The 19,864-nt window shown below is 39.0% G+C and overlaps 1 long non-coding RNA gene and 1 other non-coding gene across 2 annotated transcripts in view; one reads left to right on the plus strand and one right to left on the minus strand.

Moving 5' to 3' along the window:
• LOC116660061 overlaps positions 1-19,864 on the minus strand; it is a 933,517-nt gene that overhangs the window by 176,342 nt on the left and 737,311 nt on the right. The window lies entirely within an intron of this gene.
• Positions 863-934, plus strand: TRNAD-AUC. Its single transcript has one exon. It is a non-coding gene; the product is annotated as a tRNA-Asp (tRNA).

Here is a 19,864-nt window from a genome sequence, read left to right on the forward strand (position 1 = left end):
CTGCTTGTTCTCTTTGCTTAGCTCTGAAATAAACCCATAAACCTTTCTCTGCCCCAATTTCCGATGTTTCGATTTGCTCGGCCAACCTGTGCGTGGGGCACAGAGTCTGGTGTTGGACAGCACGACCTCCACCACCCCCACCCCAGCTCAAACCACCACCGTCTTTCACTCAGACTACTGTCAGAACTTCTTGTGTCTACCTTTGCCTCAACAGCCATTCTCCACGTAGCAGAAGGGGTAGGAGCTGACTCATCCTTCCTTGTGCATACAGATTGCTATATTATCCCTGTAATCAGGGATTTTTCAAGCCGGTTGCTAATCACATGCAATTAATTTATAGTAAAAACAAAACTACCCCAAACTCATCACTTCATTAGTGCAGCAGTATGTTCTTCTATCATCTAAGCTCTTAAGATTATTTATATTTACTCCATCTGCATGGTGTTAATAACCACTTATCATGGTGGGCTCGTCTGCACTCCCAACTCAACGTCCAGCGATAGCGCAGTGACAGCTTAAATTCAGCCGTGATGAGAGAATTTACACCCTAGAAGTCGGTAAATGCTATTCAAATCAGGACTTGACTTACTGTTTTGTTGATCATCTAGACTGAGCAAAACTAATGGAGAAGCTATTAATAATGCAGATTATGCTAAAAGGGTGTTGAGCCTTACATTTAAAATAACAAATAAAAAAATGAGGAATTAGTCTTCCAATATTTGGAAACCATTATCTGTTTCAGCAATGAAGTGGCCCACATAATTGATGAAAAAGTAAAGCTTCAACATGCATTTTTGTTATATCAGTTTCATCTGCCTCATTACCGTGAATAAAAATATCAATCAACATTCACATGGAGGAGGAGGGTATGGCTCAGTGGTAGAGCGCGTGCTTATCATGTACTAGGTCCTGGGTTCAATCCCCAGTGCCTCCATTAAAACAAACAAGCAAGCAAACGAACAAACAGAAACTAGTAATAAATAAATAGACCTAATGATTTCCCCTCCGTCCAAAAAAAAGAAAAAAGAAATCACGTCAGCATGACTTTTTTTTGAGCATCAATCACATTCCCAGAATGTAGCAAGTGCTCAAAACACATCTCTTGGGCGAATTTATTAACATAGGCTGAAATTTTCTCAATTGTTTTCCTTTCTTCTCTCCCTTCCTTGTTTCCCTTCTGAGTCCAATTGTGTGGATTACCATTGCAACATAGGAACCAGGGTCAATCCTATTTGTACAAATGCCTAAATCACTAAACACACCTGGCCAGCTTCTTTTTTTTTTTTTTTTTTAACATTTTTATTGATTTATAATCATTTTACAATGTTGTGTCAAATTCCAGTGTTCAGCACAATTTTTCAGTCATACATGGACATATACACACTCATTGTCACATTTTTTTCTCTGTGAGCTTCTTAAAGTCTTTTTTCATCTACTGTTTCTGCATTTCCTGCACAAAAACACCACTGCCCACCAATCGTCACCTCAGGGCATTTCTAGAAACTCAACGGAGAATTTTACTATGAAAGTTGAAGATGAAACTGTAAACAACATTCTCTCTTTCTGGAGCGACTGCAACCTAAGAAATTTGGGAGAACCTTCAAAATACAATGTTTGCATTTCTTTTTTAACACTTAAAATTCACAACAGAAAGTCTGTTGTGCAGGAGATTTCTGTTAAATGGTGAATGCCAATTAAAGTTTAATGGTTAATCTTCACTAAGTAAGAAGTGTTTTGCACTTCTTATCTGCCACATCATTAACAAAAAACGATTAGTTAACTGGCTAAACAGATTAAATACAGACTTTCAAGTTTATGGGAAATGACTAGGCCTTAACTTTAATAGTATGGAATATTCTTTTATTTAAATTTTATGACTCCTCACCCGGTTTCATTTAAAATGTCAAAACTGTAATGGTAGTGACATTCATTGCATAATAGTGTTTGAAACATATGCAGTTAAAGGGGTTGTAATAATAATACTACAAATTACATGCTTATTTTTCCAGATCGTACCTAATAGACTGTAATATCATTTTCAGTCACAGTTCACCAGAGTTAAATTTAAAGCATGATATTAAGTTGAGGTTCCTTCACATCTAATTAGACATCAGAAACAAATGTGGCCAGGTCTGCATTCTGTTAAATATATGCAAATAATCCCTCAGAGGTAAGGGAACCATTTAACAACAGTAAAGGTAAAAGTAACCCCCTCTAAAGCTACACAGTAAATTACAGCAGACATACCTTCAGCATCGCACAATGTGACGTCTCAGTTGCTGTAGCACACACTGGAGCATAAATTGTACCCAGCTTGTCTCACAAGGCAAAATATTCAGGACAAACACAGAATATTTTATGCTGAGCAGCCTAACTTCTGCAAATTATGCCAGCCAGGGAGGCAGTTCAACAAAGCACCTATCATTGGGGTATGGATGGCACCACTGCAAATCTTGGCAGAGTCATTTATTTTCAGGAGCAGTAGGGAAACATTAGAAAGAATGCATTTTGTTCATTCTTTGGAAATTCATATAAATAAGTCTTAGTTACAGACAGTATGTTAGAGGGTAAGAACTTCTATTATTTTTTTTTTCCTGAGCCCATCTTCACTAATGGTTTTGCTGTATTCATTCTCAGAAATGGATGGGGGAAAAGATTTCCCTGAAGTTCCATCACCTAAGATCACAGTCAGATTTTTCTTTACTTCTGCTTTTTATCATCTTGGTAAAAAATGAAACTGGGAAGTAAAGATGACTTTATGACTTTTGCCAGCCTGCCACATAGTTTGGCCTGCACACTGTAGTCTTCCAGACAAAGCCTTTCAATTGGCTCTCCATGGGCCAATCAAATTCTTTCCCTGTCTTTTATCACCCTCCTGCCTTATTTAGAAAAAGAAAGCGTTTGGGGGCCAAGCATACAGCATTTCTTGAAAATGCTTGTCTTAAATGTTCCTGTAGTAATGCAACACACACACACACACACACACACACACACACACACACACACAAAACGATTCTTTCTCTTAACCCCCGTGTATTATAGATAAGGAAATCACTGTAATATGTACCTGATACATACGTTTTTGGTAAATAAAAAACTTACTACCTCCACCTGACATATTAGGTAAGACCTACTGAAAACAGAACGTTGGGTTTTGTTTATAAGCTGCAAACGCAGTTACAGAAACGCAAGGAGCCTCAATGGCGGCCATCCAGCCTTCTGGTGCCGAGTCTTGAATGATGGTATCAGCATTTCGCTCTTCTAGGGAATCAGTCACTTGCAGAGGAACTCCTTTCTAGATGCGCGGTCTTAAAGTGCGTCAAGAAAGGTTTGGACATTCCAAACGACCAAGATTTCTTTACAGCTGAGGACCGAAAACTTGTATTTCTTGCTATTTCTCTAGCAATATGCACCCAGCAGGGCAAATTCTGCCCAAAGAATACCCCGGATTCCTCATTTCTTTTGTGCTTGGCATAGTGACAGACAGGCCCAGGATTAAAAGTAATGTTGGGCACAGGAGGGCCAGCATATTGCCTCTGTTGACCTTGGTTTTTGTTGACTAGGAATTTGATACCTTAGAGAGGAAAAAGCTCCTACCACAGCTACAACTAGCTTAGCTGGAGAGAGAATTTCGCTACAAAAATTGATAGTAATTCCAATTGTAATCTGTATTAATTTAGGGATCATCTTTACCATCTATCATAGTATCTAAGAGAAAAAATGAAAGCTAAATTTGTATTTTGCCCACTGAACTGACCAAAGGAACTGCATGAAAGAAAAAAAATGTAAATTATACCTCAATAATTTAAAACAAAAAGTCTAATTACTGGTATTACTCATCAGTAAAGAATTCCATGCTAATAATGATTTGGGAAAAGAGTCTTCCATCAAGTGCAACAGAACTTTCCAAATCAGTTCTGCTTCCATTGGGTCCTGATTTTTGCTTTAGAACAACCAACGTGACAAATGAATTCATTTTAGGATTTATATTTCTCCTGGAATATTACTGCTGGGTAGATGTAGGAAATAAAAGTGCTATGGGTAAGATTTAAAGAGAGAGCTACCCTTGCAAAAAAACGTTTCATTCCTGCATATGTAAGCACTTTCAACTTACTAGCATTTTGGCACATCATCATTTCTCCAGAAGAACAAGGCTACTAACACTAACGTTTGCTCTAACACCTGATGAGCTGGACATGTGGGGAGCCTTAGGAACTGTTTACGATTCTGAGATAATATACGGAGGCCTGCGTATAAAAGAAACAGTGAAAAAGGAATGACTGTTTCCTAGTGAGCAGGATGAGTAAAGCAGAAAAGAGTCTGAAGAAAAGAGTTACCATAATGGCCCAAACTGCACCTGAACAATCCATTCTGTGTAACAGACCTGAATAAATATGCAGTGTTTTTCCCAAGGAAAAGGTAGTGTTTTCCAAAGATGTTCATAAGAACTGAGAGACGATTTTGTGGATAATGTGGTATTGCTTAAATTTAACGTATTGGTCAGAATACTAAAATAGTGAATTCTGCAATATTCAAACAGTGTAAAAATAACAGCCCCTCCCCCCCATTCCCATTCCAGCCCCACCAGTAACTGGCCACCCAGTATGACTTAGCCTCAAGGAGACAAAGAGTATGACCTGGAGCAGGTCCCGTTATGTCTCTGCATCTGTTTCTTTATTTTAAAAGAGAAAAAGCCCAGATAAGGGCTTCTTCTGTTTTAACACTTGATTATTTCCGTAGGTAAGGGATCAGTAATTCAAGAAACTCTGGACTTAAATCAGTAATCGGCTCAAAAGTCAGAGGATTCTGGGCCACAGTCATGTGGCCTCTTTAGATAACAAATGTATTAAAGAATTATAAAAGAGACTTCTACAAATTGCTTAGAAATAAAAAAAAAAAGGATCAAATGTGAAAACAAAGAGCTGTTATTGTTGAAAAGAGCTGCTCTCTCTTTTTTTTTTTTTTAACATTGCCTTTGTATTCATCTCTTGATTGCATGCCAGCGATCAGCATCAAGGGAGGTGGAGATCCACTCCACTGTAATTCCCAAACCATGCTTTAGACTAGCGTTGCAACGCTTCTCTTTGCAAAATCTTTCTCTGAGCAGATAGCACATGGAACAATGGATTGATTTTAAGTCGGGCTCTTTCTTTTCCAGGGCTCTCCCTCTGGCGGAGCCTCCAAAAAGCCCGGGGGAGGGGGTGGGGGAAGGGATGACAAGTGGGGAGCTCACACCTTTCATAATGGCTTGTGAACAATCAAGAGCTGATGGTATTAGTGAAAGGTTATTATTTGAATTAATCATACAAGTTTAAAACAACTTGGCATTTCAAAATGTTTCTAGGTAGGCATAGTTTCCAAACTGCAACTGCCAGGGAGTGTAATACTTAGCACATTGGGAGGGGGGTGAGTCGGCCTGTGTGGAGGGGAGGCAACGGGACTGTCTGGGGGCTGCTGCTGGCATCCTTTACGGGAGACCTAACAGGGCCCCAGAGGGATGTGAGGGATCCCTTCCTCTTCGTGATTTGAGGAGATCGGAAAGGAGGGAGGGAAGAGACAAGAGCAGCTGGGGAAAGAGGAGAGGGAAGAGAGCAGGGCGGTGAGAAGAGAGGCGGACCTGAGACCTGCCTGTAGCTCCATGCTGCCTGGTGATCCCAGCAAATCACTGCCTCTCCTCTTTGCTTTGGGTCTCCCATCTGCAGTAGAATCGGATTTGCTGCATGGAAGTGCTGAGGGAATCCCATGAGGTAGCGCCTGTGACCATGAAGGAGCAATTCAGTAATGCCAAAGAGTTCGAGAAAGAAGGACACAGTGGGTAGAGTGAGTAAAAGATACACGGGCCTGGTCTCTCTTTGAGGCTGAGGAGTGCTTTAACCTAACACACGCTAACTGAGGACCTACTGGGAACCAGGCTCTGGTCTAACCTAAATGCCAGCCAAGGTCTAGGGAATAAACGATGGATAAGACATGGTCTCTGACATTTAGGACCTTAGAGTCTGTGGGAGAGGCAGATACTTAAAACATGCTGATAAATTATGGAAACTGATACAATCGTCTGCAGAAGTTAACGTAGAGGCACCCAGGACAGCTCTGGCTGGTCCTGGGGGTTTCTGCTTGAGCTGAGCCTTTCAGCCCATGTTTGCAGAGACTGATGGTCTTAGCAGCAGAGGAAGCAGCAAGACCGCAGGCTCAGCGAGGGCATGGGAGAGCACTGTGTGCTTCACTGCCACTAATGCGTGATCAAATGCGAATTCCATGCAGACCTGGTAACCAGTGGGTCGGGGATGCATCACCACGACTAGAAATGTGTGCGCTGAAATGTGGGTTTGTGTGTTTTGGTCCCCAAACTAAGTAAGTTGGAGAATTAAAAGTCTACTTCAGATGCACTTAATTAGGCAGGGATATTAATGACAGGGAGGATAGTTATTTTGTGGTTCATGCACTTAATCACAAAATTTCCAGACAGAAGCATAATTGCGTTAATGACTTTTTTGTACATACTTCTTGATTTCAGTGTTTTTGGTAAAGGTACATTAATGGCACCAGGCCTCCAGTTATTGTCTGATAAGTCCATGAATCAAAAAACAAAAAGTAATGGTAGTTTAATGGTCCTGTATTTTAGAGTCGGTGGAGTCATTTATTGTTGTGAAGTAATTTACAATTTCTTAGAACATTTTAGTATGAAATAACTCTAAGAGAACAATATTAAAATATATGTTAACTTCAGTTGTTTGGAAAGGGACTGGAAGGGAATGAATTTATGGAATGTTTAAAACAACTGTCCATTTTGGGGGCATCACGTATTTAAGGACAAATCATTTCTAGAACGTTATTAACTGCGTATGTCTACATTTTTTCTTGCAAGATATCTTTAAAAAAGAAAAATATACCAATTGTGATATGTACTTTAATATGAAGGAATAATTATTTAACTGGCAATATAAAATGTGTTAGCAAGCATGATGAAAAAGGAACACTGGAAAAAAAAAAACAACTCTTGGAAATGTCAAATATCCCTAAAATCATTTTGAGAAGTAACTTTTTAAATGAATTTAAAGTTTCAAAAATTTCTTAGGAATATGTACCAGTGCTGGAGAAAGAAGAACTATCTAATTATGACACCACTTCCTCAGGCTGCACTGAGTTGACTTCTTTCCTTTCTCTGTAATATTTATCAGTCAATCAACACGCATTCACTGTGCCTCTTAATTCTCCACAAGCTGGAATGAACAACTTGGGTGGAGACAGAAAAACAATTTAAATGACTTAGCTGATTATTTAAACAATTAAAAAGGCTACACATTATCTATACCATTCTTTAATTTACATCTATTGGACAGGTGGGTTTTGGTTGAATATTCATAGATGAACACTTAACATAAGATAGAGACCAGTATTTCTGTGCTGAGTGGATGAAATAACTTTCTAATTTGTACATTTCATAACCCCTTGCCTGCTCAGGCATAATGATATTCCAAACAGGAAAAAATAATCAGAGTATTAGGATGTCAAAGGGCTAAGGCTGGCATCATACCACGAAAATTAAAACGTCTTGACTTAAAACCGTGTCTGTCCCGGGGTTCTTCCCAGCGCTGTCCTCACTGGTACCGCAGGGGTGAGGCTGGAGACTTTGTATTGTGCCACCAATACCCCTTCCAGGAAATTTTAAGCCTTGGCTCAGGGCTGGAACATCCTCTCCCAGGTATCTTTTTGAAAGAAAGCTCCTTAGGAAGGAGCTTTTGTACATTTAATCACCAGTCTTGTTCTGCTTATAAAAGCAGCAGCACTGGCAGGAGTCCCTCAGCCTGTGTGATTATGCGGAATCACCGGCAGTGGCCGATGAGAAGCATGCGCCCGCGCTGTGCGGCCTGAATGCGGTCTGACTGGGCCTGCACGTGTTTGCTGACTCTGGAATGGACACGGAGGGCCCCGCAGCATATGTAAACACACCCTGAGCTCTGCTAGCTGACTGGTTCTTTCACATGGCCTGAGAAAATATTTCCTTCACGTTTCCCTACACTGTTGATGATCATCTATTAATGCTTATAATATGAGGAATAGAATGAAATATATGGACTAAAGAATTTGAAGAGAAGGTAAGAATTATATACGTCCACTCCCCGCACCATCCCTCCAACACGCGCCCGGTAACTACAAGTAATTGTCTTGAATGCTATAAGCTGTCACGTGTGAGGTTCACCCTGTGCTTCTGGTCTTCATATTTGTAATCCAGAAAGGAGCCTATTAAAATTTTCACATAAACTTTGAAAGGTGTCATGAGAAAAGCTAGAACAGATTATTTTTATTTACCTTAAACAGGTCTGTTCAGGGTTCACTGTTTTGTGATTACATTCTATGTTAGTTGACACTGGAAGGGAAAACTTTTCAGTTCACCGTCACAGAAGACTAGTCCTGTATTCATATGATGCAACAGCAGAACATTAAAAGTGCCTCGTAAATCTCTCACATGTGTCTAACTCTGCCAAAGACAAGCGATGCTTTAAAATAACAATCTAGTTCTGCGTTGGAGAGTCGGTATAAACGTTCTCTAGCTGTTAAGTCATTCTTTTTGTCTTCAGCAGATCTTTTTTAAGTTTTCACTTCGTGGTAAGCATATGATTAGCACTGGCGTTGTATAGATAACTGTGATTGATATCACCACATATACAAATCATGAGTACTACTGTTTTAGAAATCCACTTTTGACAAGCAATTAACCTAATTTCAACCATCAACAACAATCCTTAGCATCCCTTATTCATCTGAATTTAGATGAACGAGAGACGCGGACCAATGTCCTGTTGGCTACCAAAAAAAAAAAAAAGAACACATTTCCACCTCTTGATTTCATGTAATTATCAAAGACATTTATTTCAACTCCCCTGACATATGCCTACTGTTTCTCAGACATCTCTTATTTCAATATAATTATTAATTCAAACTTCTAAAAATCCGGGTCAAAATATGAATATCTTAAAAGAGTGGGCCTCTAAGTGTGACAATGATGGTGAACATTAGTTAAGTCCACGTTCGGAATTTTCACCATTAAATGAATCAATGACGCTCTACAAACTGGAGATTTACTGATTAGAAAATCAAGCAGATAATTTACTTGTCTGGCTAAACCGTTACTGAGGCAATGGCTGTTTTAGTCAAGGTCACAGTAGATTTATGTTCTATATTGTCTGCTTCATATGTTATTTTTTTCTGGAATTGAAAGTTACAGGATAGAACACAAAGACTTTCTGTTGGGACTTGGCTAGGAATTTTTCCCCTCTCAAGAATAGAAAAATAGTAGTAATTCTGGTAGACACTTCAAAAAATGATAAAAGCCATTATTTGCTCACTATAGTATTGCAGGAGATATGACAGTTTCTTAATAATCCCACTAATGACTAATGCAAGTATTATTAGGCACATATAGAAAACACTTTTCATTCAGAAAAAAAAGATTAAAAAAATTACTTATTATCAATGTACAACTGAGGAAAGAACTTTTTTGTTGTTTTTATTGTTACTATTCTCAATACAATGCTAAACCAGTGAAATTATTTTTAAAAAGTTAAAGGTCATAATTGACTTTTCTCCTTTTTGTATAATGGAGACAAAGGCAAGGGTCTACATTCTGAATAGTATTAGAGTTCCGCAATCATCGGAAAGAATCTATATACTGAAATGCTAACGCCACAATCTCTAATGGTGTTCATAAATCAAAAAGGGTTTTAAAAACTACATTTTTAACATGGCCTCTGAGACCCTCCATGATCTGGCTCCTGACTCCCATTTCAAGTTCAGATAGAACCCTCTCCCTCTTGTTTGCCACATGCCAGAAAACTCATCTTTGGTCTTCTAATCGCTTTTTTTTCCCCTGGGCTTTTGCACATATTGTTTCCTCATCTGGATTACTGCCTTCCTCCTACCTTCCTCTAATTAACTCCTAGTCAGCTTAAGTTTAAAACTCATTTTATCTCATTTAAATTACCCTTCCACTGTTTCATGCCCTGCTCTCCAAACTAGGTCAGATATCCTTGATTCGTCTACAGCACTTTTCAATAAGCAGTAATAAATGCATTTGATATCTTTGATAAACATTTTTCTAACTCATTAAAATGTCAATTCTGTGAATAGGGAGGCTATAAATATTTTGTTCACTATTACGACCCCAGTGCCTAGGTCTGGTGCAAAATATGGAAATAAATATTTATTAGATGAATGGATGGATGGAATGACAGGAGGGGACTGATGTTGATTGCTAGATGCTGACAGAATTCTGTGCTGTTTGATGTACATATTATGGAATATTTTTGATAAATATTATTGAGTACTTTTAGTTTAATTTGGTAATAAATTCTTAAACCATATCTGTCATTTACCTTAAGACATGGCTTTTAAAGGTTGGAGTAGATTTTTGCCATGTCTAACTTGCCAGATTAGCATGGAAAGTATTTCACAGGGGTGCTCACTAAGTGTTTATTAGTAAATGGTAACAATAGGTAGAAGAAAAGGCAGTTGCACATACTAAAAAACCACAAAATTCAATGCACAGCTGGTTTAACATATAGAGGTGGAGGCCATATTAGGAAAACAAAGCCACTGCTCTTGAACACAATGCAAGTGAACAAACAGCAATGGCTTCCTATCTTCAAGTTTCATAGTGATCATCCTGACTAACGACTGCTATTTTCCAAAAATGTTAAAAGAAAAATAAGTAATTTTAAATGAGAGTGTTTTTGTTTGTTTGTTTGTTTCTGCTTTAGTTTAGTTTAGTTTAGCTTAGTTTTTGAGAGGGTGGGAGATTCGATGGATTCTTGACATAAGGGTCCGGTTACTGGTTACTGCTGGCTGTTGTAGGAGCTCTTTCTCTGAAGACTGTTAAGAACTGATGACAGTTTAAGTACAGTTCTGCCTGGAGCCACAGGAACTAATTGGATGACCCTTCTACTTATCAGTTTCCACTGTGAAGAGGGCTACAGGAACTCTCCCTGGAGATGGCTCCTAGCAACTAGGACAAAACAGTCACTCGTCCAGGAACTTCAATAATCAAATGTCATGAAACTTGTTCCAAAGAAGAGCTTGTAATTTATCAACAATATTTGAAGGATCTGGAACTGTTTATATTCTATATAATCTCATTATTTTTATAGCCTGTATTAAGTTACCATTAGAACTGTGGCTATTCTAGACCTTAGTTTGATATAAATCAGTCAACAATTGGTGAAGTGGCCACAGGGTGTTGAACGTGGCATTAAATGCTTGGAACTGGTTGCTCCGCCAGGATTTTTCAATTAGTAGGACAGATAAAAACTAGTGAAAATAAACTCTTCATTGACATATAAGCAGAACTAGTACATACAGAGAAGTGCACTTAAAGAGGAGGTGAACACGAGATTCTGTAAGCACCATGAAAAATGGGAAATATTCGTGGACAAAGTAATGAAGAAGAGGCCTGGAACCTGTACAGAGAGGAAATAATATGTTTGTCAGATGGAAGGGGGATTTAGTTGAAGCTCTTGGAAAGATTTGGAAGACATTTCTTTCCAAGAGTGGGAGGGAAGATTGTATAAGCAGACAAGACGATGGATGGGACTAATGCGAACAGAGGGTGTAGATTTGGTTTATTTGCACTCAGGAAATACACTGATCCTTTGGGATGTCTGTCTGGGCTACATTAACACATGCGCACGGTATCCTTGGCGAGGTTACAGCCTTTGTTCCCCGGAGCACTGGTCCACTCGACACTGCCGACATCAGAGCTTCTGTGTTGGCATAAGATCAGATTCAGTATAGTCCAAAGCCGAAGTTTATCACTTAGTTCAGCTATATTTTGTGCTAGCTGTGTGACTTCAGGTGAGTTACTTAAATTCTCCAGGCTTCAGTCTCTTTATCCATGAAATAAAGGCGTTGGATTGGACAGAGGTTCTCAACAGAAGCATTAATGACCCCCATAGGCTTTTGAGATTTTATGGATATGCATTTTTTGGTGTAATCATGTTTGGGTGTGCTATAATCACCCAGTGAGTGAAAACTAGGGATGATAAACATCTGGCAATGCACAGGACATGGCAGATGGAGGGAAGAGTAACCTCACATTCATTGTGTACGGCTTTCTAGTGGCAAGTCTCAACGGGGAAATCCTGTTTGTAATTATCCAACCCTATAATGTAACTCCATTTAATTATGAACAAAAAATATTTCTAAGTCTTAACAGTCACAAAAATTTCCAGCAGTGCAAAACCCACATAGTGAAAGACTGCACTCTCTTTTGTTTAGAATTTTACTAAAGCTTACTCATCATTATAGAAAATCATATCACCAATGCTAATCTGTGTTGTTGCTACACTTACACGACTGCATGCATGGTTGTGCATTCACTGTGTTCCTGTGTGTAGATGTCAGATGAAATGAGTTCACAACATCTTCTCCTGCAGTGGAACGTGCGTATGTACTTGCAGGTAGACGTATATGTCTTTCTATTACAGATTACTTTTATCTCTTCTTTATATCATTGCATCATATTAATTTTTTGAAATAATGATTATATACAGGTTAAATTTCCTGTGCATTTCAATAGGGTTGAGAATCAGTGGATTGGATACTCTTGAATAACTTTAAGCTCTCAGGTCCACAGTCAGGTTTATAAATTTTACTTTGGTTAGCAAGGAAGGAGAAACTCTTAAATGATTTTTCACTAGTGATATTCATTTCACTGTCTAAATTCTAAAGTAAAGGAACGAATGACTGAAGCAGACTATATATTTATTTTAACTGTCTTTTCACTTAGTTCAACTGAGATGGGAGACTGATGTATCATCAGGAGACCAGTTCAGTACTCACTGCATCAGGTACTAGTGAGAACTCTAAAGAAATGACAAAATATCTGTTGTTCTAATAACGTGATTTAGACAGAGGCCTCATCCACAGCAGATTCCATTTTCTTTAAAGAAGGCAAGCATTGTATGTTTGTTAAGAAGTTAAGTGTTTTCCTGTTACACTAAAATTCTGTTCAATATTAGAAGACAAAACAGGACACTGAGGCATACTGATCTTTCAGGGCACGTATCATATTTCATTATTTTCACTACTTTGACATGTGGGTAATCCCCCTCTCCTTTGCCCCCTGTACACACGTACAGACCCACCAATCACTAAAGTAATTAAGTCAGGCAAGACCCTACCACCTCTACGGGGAGGATGTTGAAACGTTTTCTAAATATGATGGCACACAAATATTTTAGTAGTATAATCAATACGTTCCATTCTATAAGGCTTTCTAATTTGCACATGTCACTCCTTGAGAGTAAAGCTCAATAAAATTGGGCTTTTTTTTTTACAGTCAAATGCCTCAATTTTTGTTTCATATTTCACCTCTGAAATATGATCACCTACTAACACAAAACCTATGGGGCAGAAAAGCATTTTCCCACTTTGCAAATCAAGCAGAAGCAGGATGTTTGCCAGGCTCTCCAGCAGCTCTGTACAGAGCCGGGCATTTCTCAGCCCTCTGCTAATGAGACCTTCAAATGACAGAAGTGGATCAAGAATAACACATTTTGATGGTACTTGTAAAAGTAATGGAGCTGCTGTCAAGTGCACCCAGGATGACAGTGAAACTTGAGTACATAGTAGGTACTGTGGGGCTGAGAGCAGGAGCTTCTGTTTTCGCTGTAAATGTTTCCCCTCTTATTAGTGTTTTAATTTGCAAAATTATTTGACATCCAGTTTCAAGTGATCCAAAAGCAAAAGTGTAATTGGTCCAATAGAGCCACTATAATTGAAAGAAAGGTGTAACAGCCTAATAATGCTGGTTCATGCCATACTAAGAGTCATTTATTCATTCATTCAAATATATTTATCGACTACCTATGCAAAATTATGTTAGCTTTTGAGGAACATAAAATAGGGTAAAAAGCTTCATTTACACTCAAAAAGAGCTACTTGTTGAGTGTAAGAAGCTACATATATTCAGAGGAATGTTTGCTTAATGTCCTGTTTCTTACCACAAGTTTGCCCACTGAAGAAGAACGATACCTTCAGTTTCTGGAATGCTTACAAAAGGCTTCTTGGAAGAGGTGCCATTTGAACTAGACCAGGAGAAATGAGTAATGATTCCAGCAAATGGTACTCCCGTCAAATGGAATACCCTAATATCAAGAACTCCAAACTGTCCTCTGAGGAGTAAAGAATAGTTCTGTTTCACTCCTGTGTAGGTTTGTATTAGAAAGGAAGAACAGAAGTTGGGTTGATGACAGTGCAGAGAGGGACAAGGAAAGGATAAATTATTTGGGTTATATTGAGTAGGTAACTGAAAACCAGTAAAGCACATGCTCAAAGAACATTTGTAGAAGACAAATTGGCATGGTGAATGTGACATTCCCATTTCAAGTCTGCGTTATGGGACAGATAATTTTAATAATTCTATGTCATTTTGTCATATCCTAATCATTCCCCAGTCCTGGGTAAACACAACTACAAACTCTGTTTCTGGTCCCTGCGTAAAGGATATAGTTGGTTTGGAAAGAAGTCTATGGTTACCTATCAGCACCCTTACTCCAATCCCAAAAAGCTCTCTCAAACTTGCTATTTTTTTCCATCTTTACTACCACATCCTTCGTGTATGCCCTGACAACTGCTCACCTAGGAACTTGCAAGAGCTTTCTTACTGGCTCTTACTATAAACTCTGTATCAGATTTATATCAGTATTCCCAGAATGAATGAATGAATGAATGAATGGGTGAACACTTTGAGGTAGGCTATTTTACCGTGGTCCAAATCAAATACTACTGCATTTTTCTGAAGCATTAGTGATAGACAAAAGTATCAAAAGGCAATGCAAGATTGAAGAAATGAATTTCAGATCCTCATGTAGAAATAATCTATGGGTATTTAGACTGAATCCACAGGCCTCCTCTAAATATTTTGGAATTTATACTGTTCGGTATGGGAGGTTCCAAAAGTATTGTTAGAACACAGCTGAGAAACTAATGTCAATAAATACCTACTGCATGAAAAATGACACATTACAGTTCTCTCACAGCACTGACAACACAATTAGATGAAAAAATGAGGAACAAATAAATCCCAATAAAAGGAAAACTCTGATACAATAAGTGTCTTATGAATGTCTTAAATAAAAGGTTATTTTCATACTGAAGAGAGGTGTCAGGTCATGTTCTGTGGAAGGGCCTGATGTTTGCAGAAGGCTTGAAGGATAAGTATGTTTGAACAGAGGCAGAAGGTAGGGAAATGGTGTTCTAGACCAGAGGAAATAGCATAATAAACATTATTTTCCATGTTGACACTCTACCAGTGGTCTGATGACGTAGGAGAGCAGGCTTCTTGGGAACAGGCAAGAAAGAGCAGAAGAAATGACAGACATGTAGTTACACCAGGGACATCAATCTGGGACCAAGTGACAAATACTCGGAAGTACACCTGGATATTAATGTGGCATAGGATTCACCTTGGAGTTACCATAATTGGTGACTGGAAGAAAATTCACTGAACATTATCTGTAATGACATCCTCTAAATTTTGGGGGGTGGGGGTGTAGATTGGCCAACAGGAGAACATATTTGAGTTATTTTTGAGTTGTGTCTTAAAGCACTAGATTGACAAGAGACAATTTCTCTGAAACAGAACAGGCTTTGAGATTCAGCACAGCATTCAAAATAACACCCCGCTGACCAAAGGACGGCAGGCATAAAAAACACAAACTCATAACGTGAAATGCTCAGAGGGATAGTTAGCACCACCCTCCGTGGGGCAGCTTCATTCCGTTGGTCTTGCAAATTTATAGTCAGTGCTTCCAAGCAGTAAATTCATTAAAACCAGGAAATTGCTTAATTAGTTTAAAGTGCCAAACACTTCTAAAAATAAATGTTTGAACTACATAGATTCCAAACAAATGTATCACAGTCAGAACTGTTAGAGTGCACCTGTAATGACTGCAACATTAATGCACAACAAGAACACGTCAAACTGTGTTTTCTTAACTAGTTTCTCCCCTCTTCTAAAAAAGAACCTCCTTGTTTTAAAGGGTGTTCAATTTCTACCCACCTTCAGTCCCAATGGCTATCATTTTAAGAGCATGCAGACTTATTTCCCACCTGCTTTGTCTCTTCTTTGTCACCCAAAAATGTCTGCAGATGTGACTGTCGATTATTACACAATAGGGATGCTCCAGTGTGTTTTAGGAACCCAACACAGAGCCTGGTCTAACTGTGATACGTAAACATTACCCAAGCTCAACATTTACTTTTAATGTGTATAAAAATAAACACATTTATGCTTAATTATGAGCTGTTTTGCCAGAAAAAATCACACTTTATTTGTATATTAAATAAAGTTCTGTCATTCTCATGGACATTTATTTTGCAAAACTAGAAAGCACATGAACAGTGAGATAACTAATATTATTACCGAAGAGCATCCCCACCACTGAGGGCCTCTGGTCTCCCTCCTCCCCACCCACACCTTTCAGGAGAGCGCAGCCTCCCCAGCTCTCTTTCCACTGAATCTGAAGCAGCAAGTACAGCCAGTGAGATACAGGCTCAAGTTGCTCCTGGCACACAAATAATGAACGACACCAATCGAAGGAAGAACGGACAGGAGCATCCTCAGCGCTAAGACTAGCAGAAGCCCAGCATACGTACAACTAGTCTACTCAAGTCAGTAATTCCTATCAAGTTTAGAAAACCCAATTATCTCCCAGTAGACGCCTCATTTCTTCTAGACTTTGTGAGATACCATTTTTACCTTCTTCCAGGACCACCGCTGGGAAGCAGAACACGAACAAGGGGAAGGGTGGGAAGCCATGACACTGGGATGACTGGCTTCTCTTCCCCATCCTCAGGAATGCTTCCTGGGCTCGGTCGCTAGTTTAGTCGCGGATGTTCCCTGCAAGTGTCTCTTACTGGACAGCAAGAGGCAGCAGCCACATCTTCCATCAGCACAACGTCAACACCCCGCTGATTACATCTGCGTCGTATTACTACAGGACCCTCAACATGAAACTTAGAGCAGTCTGTGTGATATTTCAAGCAGGGAGTTTTAATTGGGGGATGCATTGAATAAACAGCCACCTCAATGATTCACTTGAACATAGCAGAGTTTTTGTGTTTGTTTTAAATGTTGTTCTAATTGGGTCCCAAATAGTTAATTAAGTATGTACATTCATTATTACCATTATTACCATTCCTAAAAGGGCATATATTGTCCACATAAATATCAAAGACTTTTTTTTTTTATGATCAGGATGATTTCAGTCAGAACCAAGTGAATTCACGGTAACTGGCATGCAGATAAAAGAAGAAAATGTGTTTCTCAATATTTAAAGTTTTCTCACCTGAATTCATTTAGTATTTCATTTATAATAATATTATTTGTAACATTATTGAAAGGTTTCTACAAATTTGTCATAAACTTTCAGAGGGTTACTTTTTTGACACTGATATTCAGAAAACACGCATATCCACTAAATTCATAAAATCACTGAGAAATTCTCAGCAAATATAAAGTATTGCTTAGGAAAAAATATTCCTCTTGGAATTATTTTTATGCTTTATGTAAAGAAGTGAAAATAAGTAAACAGTGGAACATTTTAGCAGCTCCCAATTTTAGGAAAAGGTCATATATTTACTTACAAGGAATCTAGAAGTCAAAAGAATGAAATTCCATCGCCAGCCTGCAAATTAACAACAAAACAAAACCTAAGACGCCATTATTTTACTCAGGCCACTTAACTGAACAAAACAGAAAAAAAAATAATTATATGATTTATGATTCAATGGTATACATTTACAGCAATGATCATACTAAATTATACTGGTAACTAATAATATCACAATCCTTCTTTCCAAACATTAAACTGGGGCACATCATAAATCTATCCTTTTTTTTTAAAATGCTTTTCTTCCACATACTAAGCGGTTCAAGCTGTCAGTTCGTTTACATGCATGCTAAGGAAAACAACCAGAAGATTAATACAGTAATTGAGAATAAAACAGTGGAATTGTATTCTGAACTAGTACCGACATCTATTCAGAAACTCAGTTAAGATCACAGGAAAAAAATGATTTACTGCGTCATTGAGGTTTTCCAACAAGTTTCCACAAATCATTGCATCTAGATAGGAATCCAAGCTAATGTACAGCCTCTCAACAACCCTGAAGTAGCATCTGCAGTCTGGGTTGCAGTAAGCCACTGGGATGTCGCACTAATGTTTGTACTGCTGTTTTGACACTCTCCCTAGATGCTCCAACTTCGCTTCGGTGAACTCAGAGCTGGGTCTGAATGCCTCAGAGCATGGGTAAAAAGAGTTGTGGTTAAGGCACTGATTTGCAATCCTAAAACTGGCATGAAAATAGCATGGTGGTGATGCTGGCTGGACACTCACATGGCTAAAGGCAAAATGCAACCCATAAGAATTCAAGTGTTTCTCTCTCTTGCTCTCATCATCATTTCTCTTCTATACCATAATGGCTAGGCGTACAATAATTTTATGATGAAAGATATAAATTATATGGAAGGATCTGCATTTTCATAGCAGATACTCTGTCGGGACGTTGTCTGCTAGGCTTTTAAATGTGGTGGTGCTTATATGTGTATAATGCTGACAGCCTTGGGTTGACCTACATATGTTATCAGAAGATTTAACACTGAGTTTAGTTAAATTTCTTGGAAGTTACTATGAACGTGATGATCCCAGAGCACAACCACAGATCTCTAATCTAGGAGGAGTCTCCGACAAGGAGAGGCGTTTCAGCACGGGTAGCAGCTTTTGTACAAACTGCATGTCCCAACACTTGACACAGTTAAGTAATACAATTGCAAAGTCAAATAACAAGAAGGGAGAGGCATTAAGAGGCAAAGAAAAGATAAAAAATTCGTGTTTTCAGATGAGATCTGGGAGGAGAAGGAGGAGTCCTCTGAGTGGGGAGACATAAGAACTCTCTAAGTTAACAGAAGCCGAAGAGAAATTGATTTAGAAAGAATAGGGGCACCATCGTGGCGTTGAAGAGCACGTTCAGTAATGAGTCTGATTCTTGGAAACGCTGATCTGAAGGTGGAGCCGATACCTCTGAGAGTGACACACACTGTAATTTCCTCAGAAATGGAGCTACTCCTCACCCTTATTGAGACATCTACGCGACACGGTTTCAGAAGCCATGTTGAGTTGTCAAACCGAGGCAAGAGGTGAATTTAGAAGTCTCGGGAACACACGCAAGTGATGGAGTGTGAAGAGAGCACTGATAGCCACGGTTATGCGTCCCAGATCAGACTCAACAGCAATGTTCGCATGTGAGAATAATACCATTGCCTTTCTTCGGTGGAAGGCAGCTTGCTGTAGCTGTACACTTTGTAAAGATGTCAATTAAAAAGTCCCTGAGAGAGGCAGAAGATAAATAAAAGAACTTGAAAGTATAGATCATTTGAAACTGTTGCAAAAATAAGGAAATGGTGCTATTTAGTGACAGTATCTGTTTTAACAAACATTAAGTAGGAAGTTAATGTATCTCAGTGGAGTCACTGTTGGTGTCAAAATCTTTGCTTTCACAGTCAAACACAGCAGTGACCTTACATAGCAACCCGGTGTAGGAGGCAGCAGAAGGGGCAGTGCTATGCACTCTGAGGATGCTTCCCACGGTCCCAGCCACGGAGGGGAGGCAGGGCAGACTGGACAACCACACAGCTCTCAGCTTTACACGCTAGAACACACATGAGCCCCTCTGTCATCTGTCCTTGAGTTTCCTATTCTCACAAAGAGGAACTTCTGACTTCTCACCACCCCACCTCTCAATCCCTCTCTCTTTTCTGGCTTCCTCTGTTCCAGGTTTTCTACAGAGGTTTCCAACACCAGCCTCA

This window comes from Camelus ferus, chromosome 26 (assembly GCF_009834535.1).
Source record: "Camelus ferus isolate YT-003-E chromosome 26, BCGSAC_Cfer_1.0, whole genome shotgun sequence".
NCBI lineage: Eukaryota > Metazoa > Chordata > Mammalia > Artiodactyla > Camelidae > Camelus > Camelus ferus.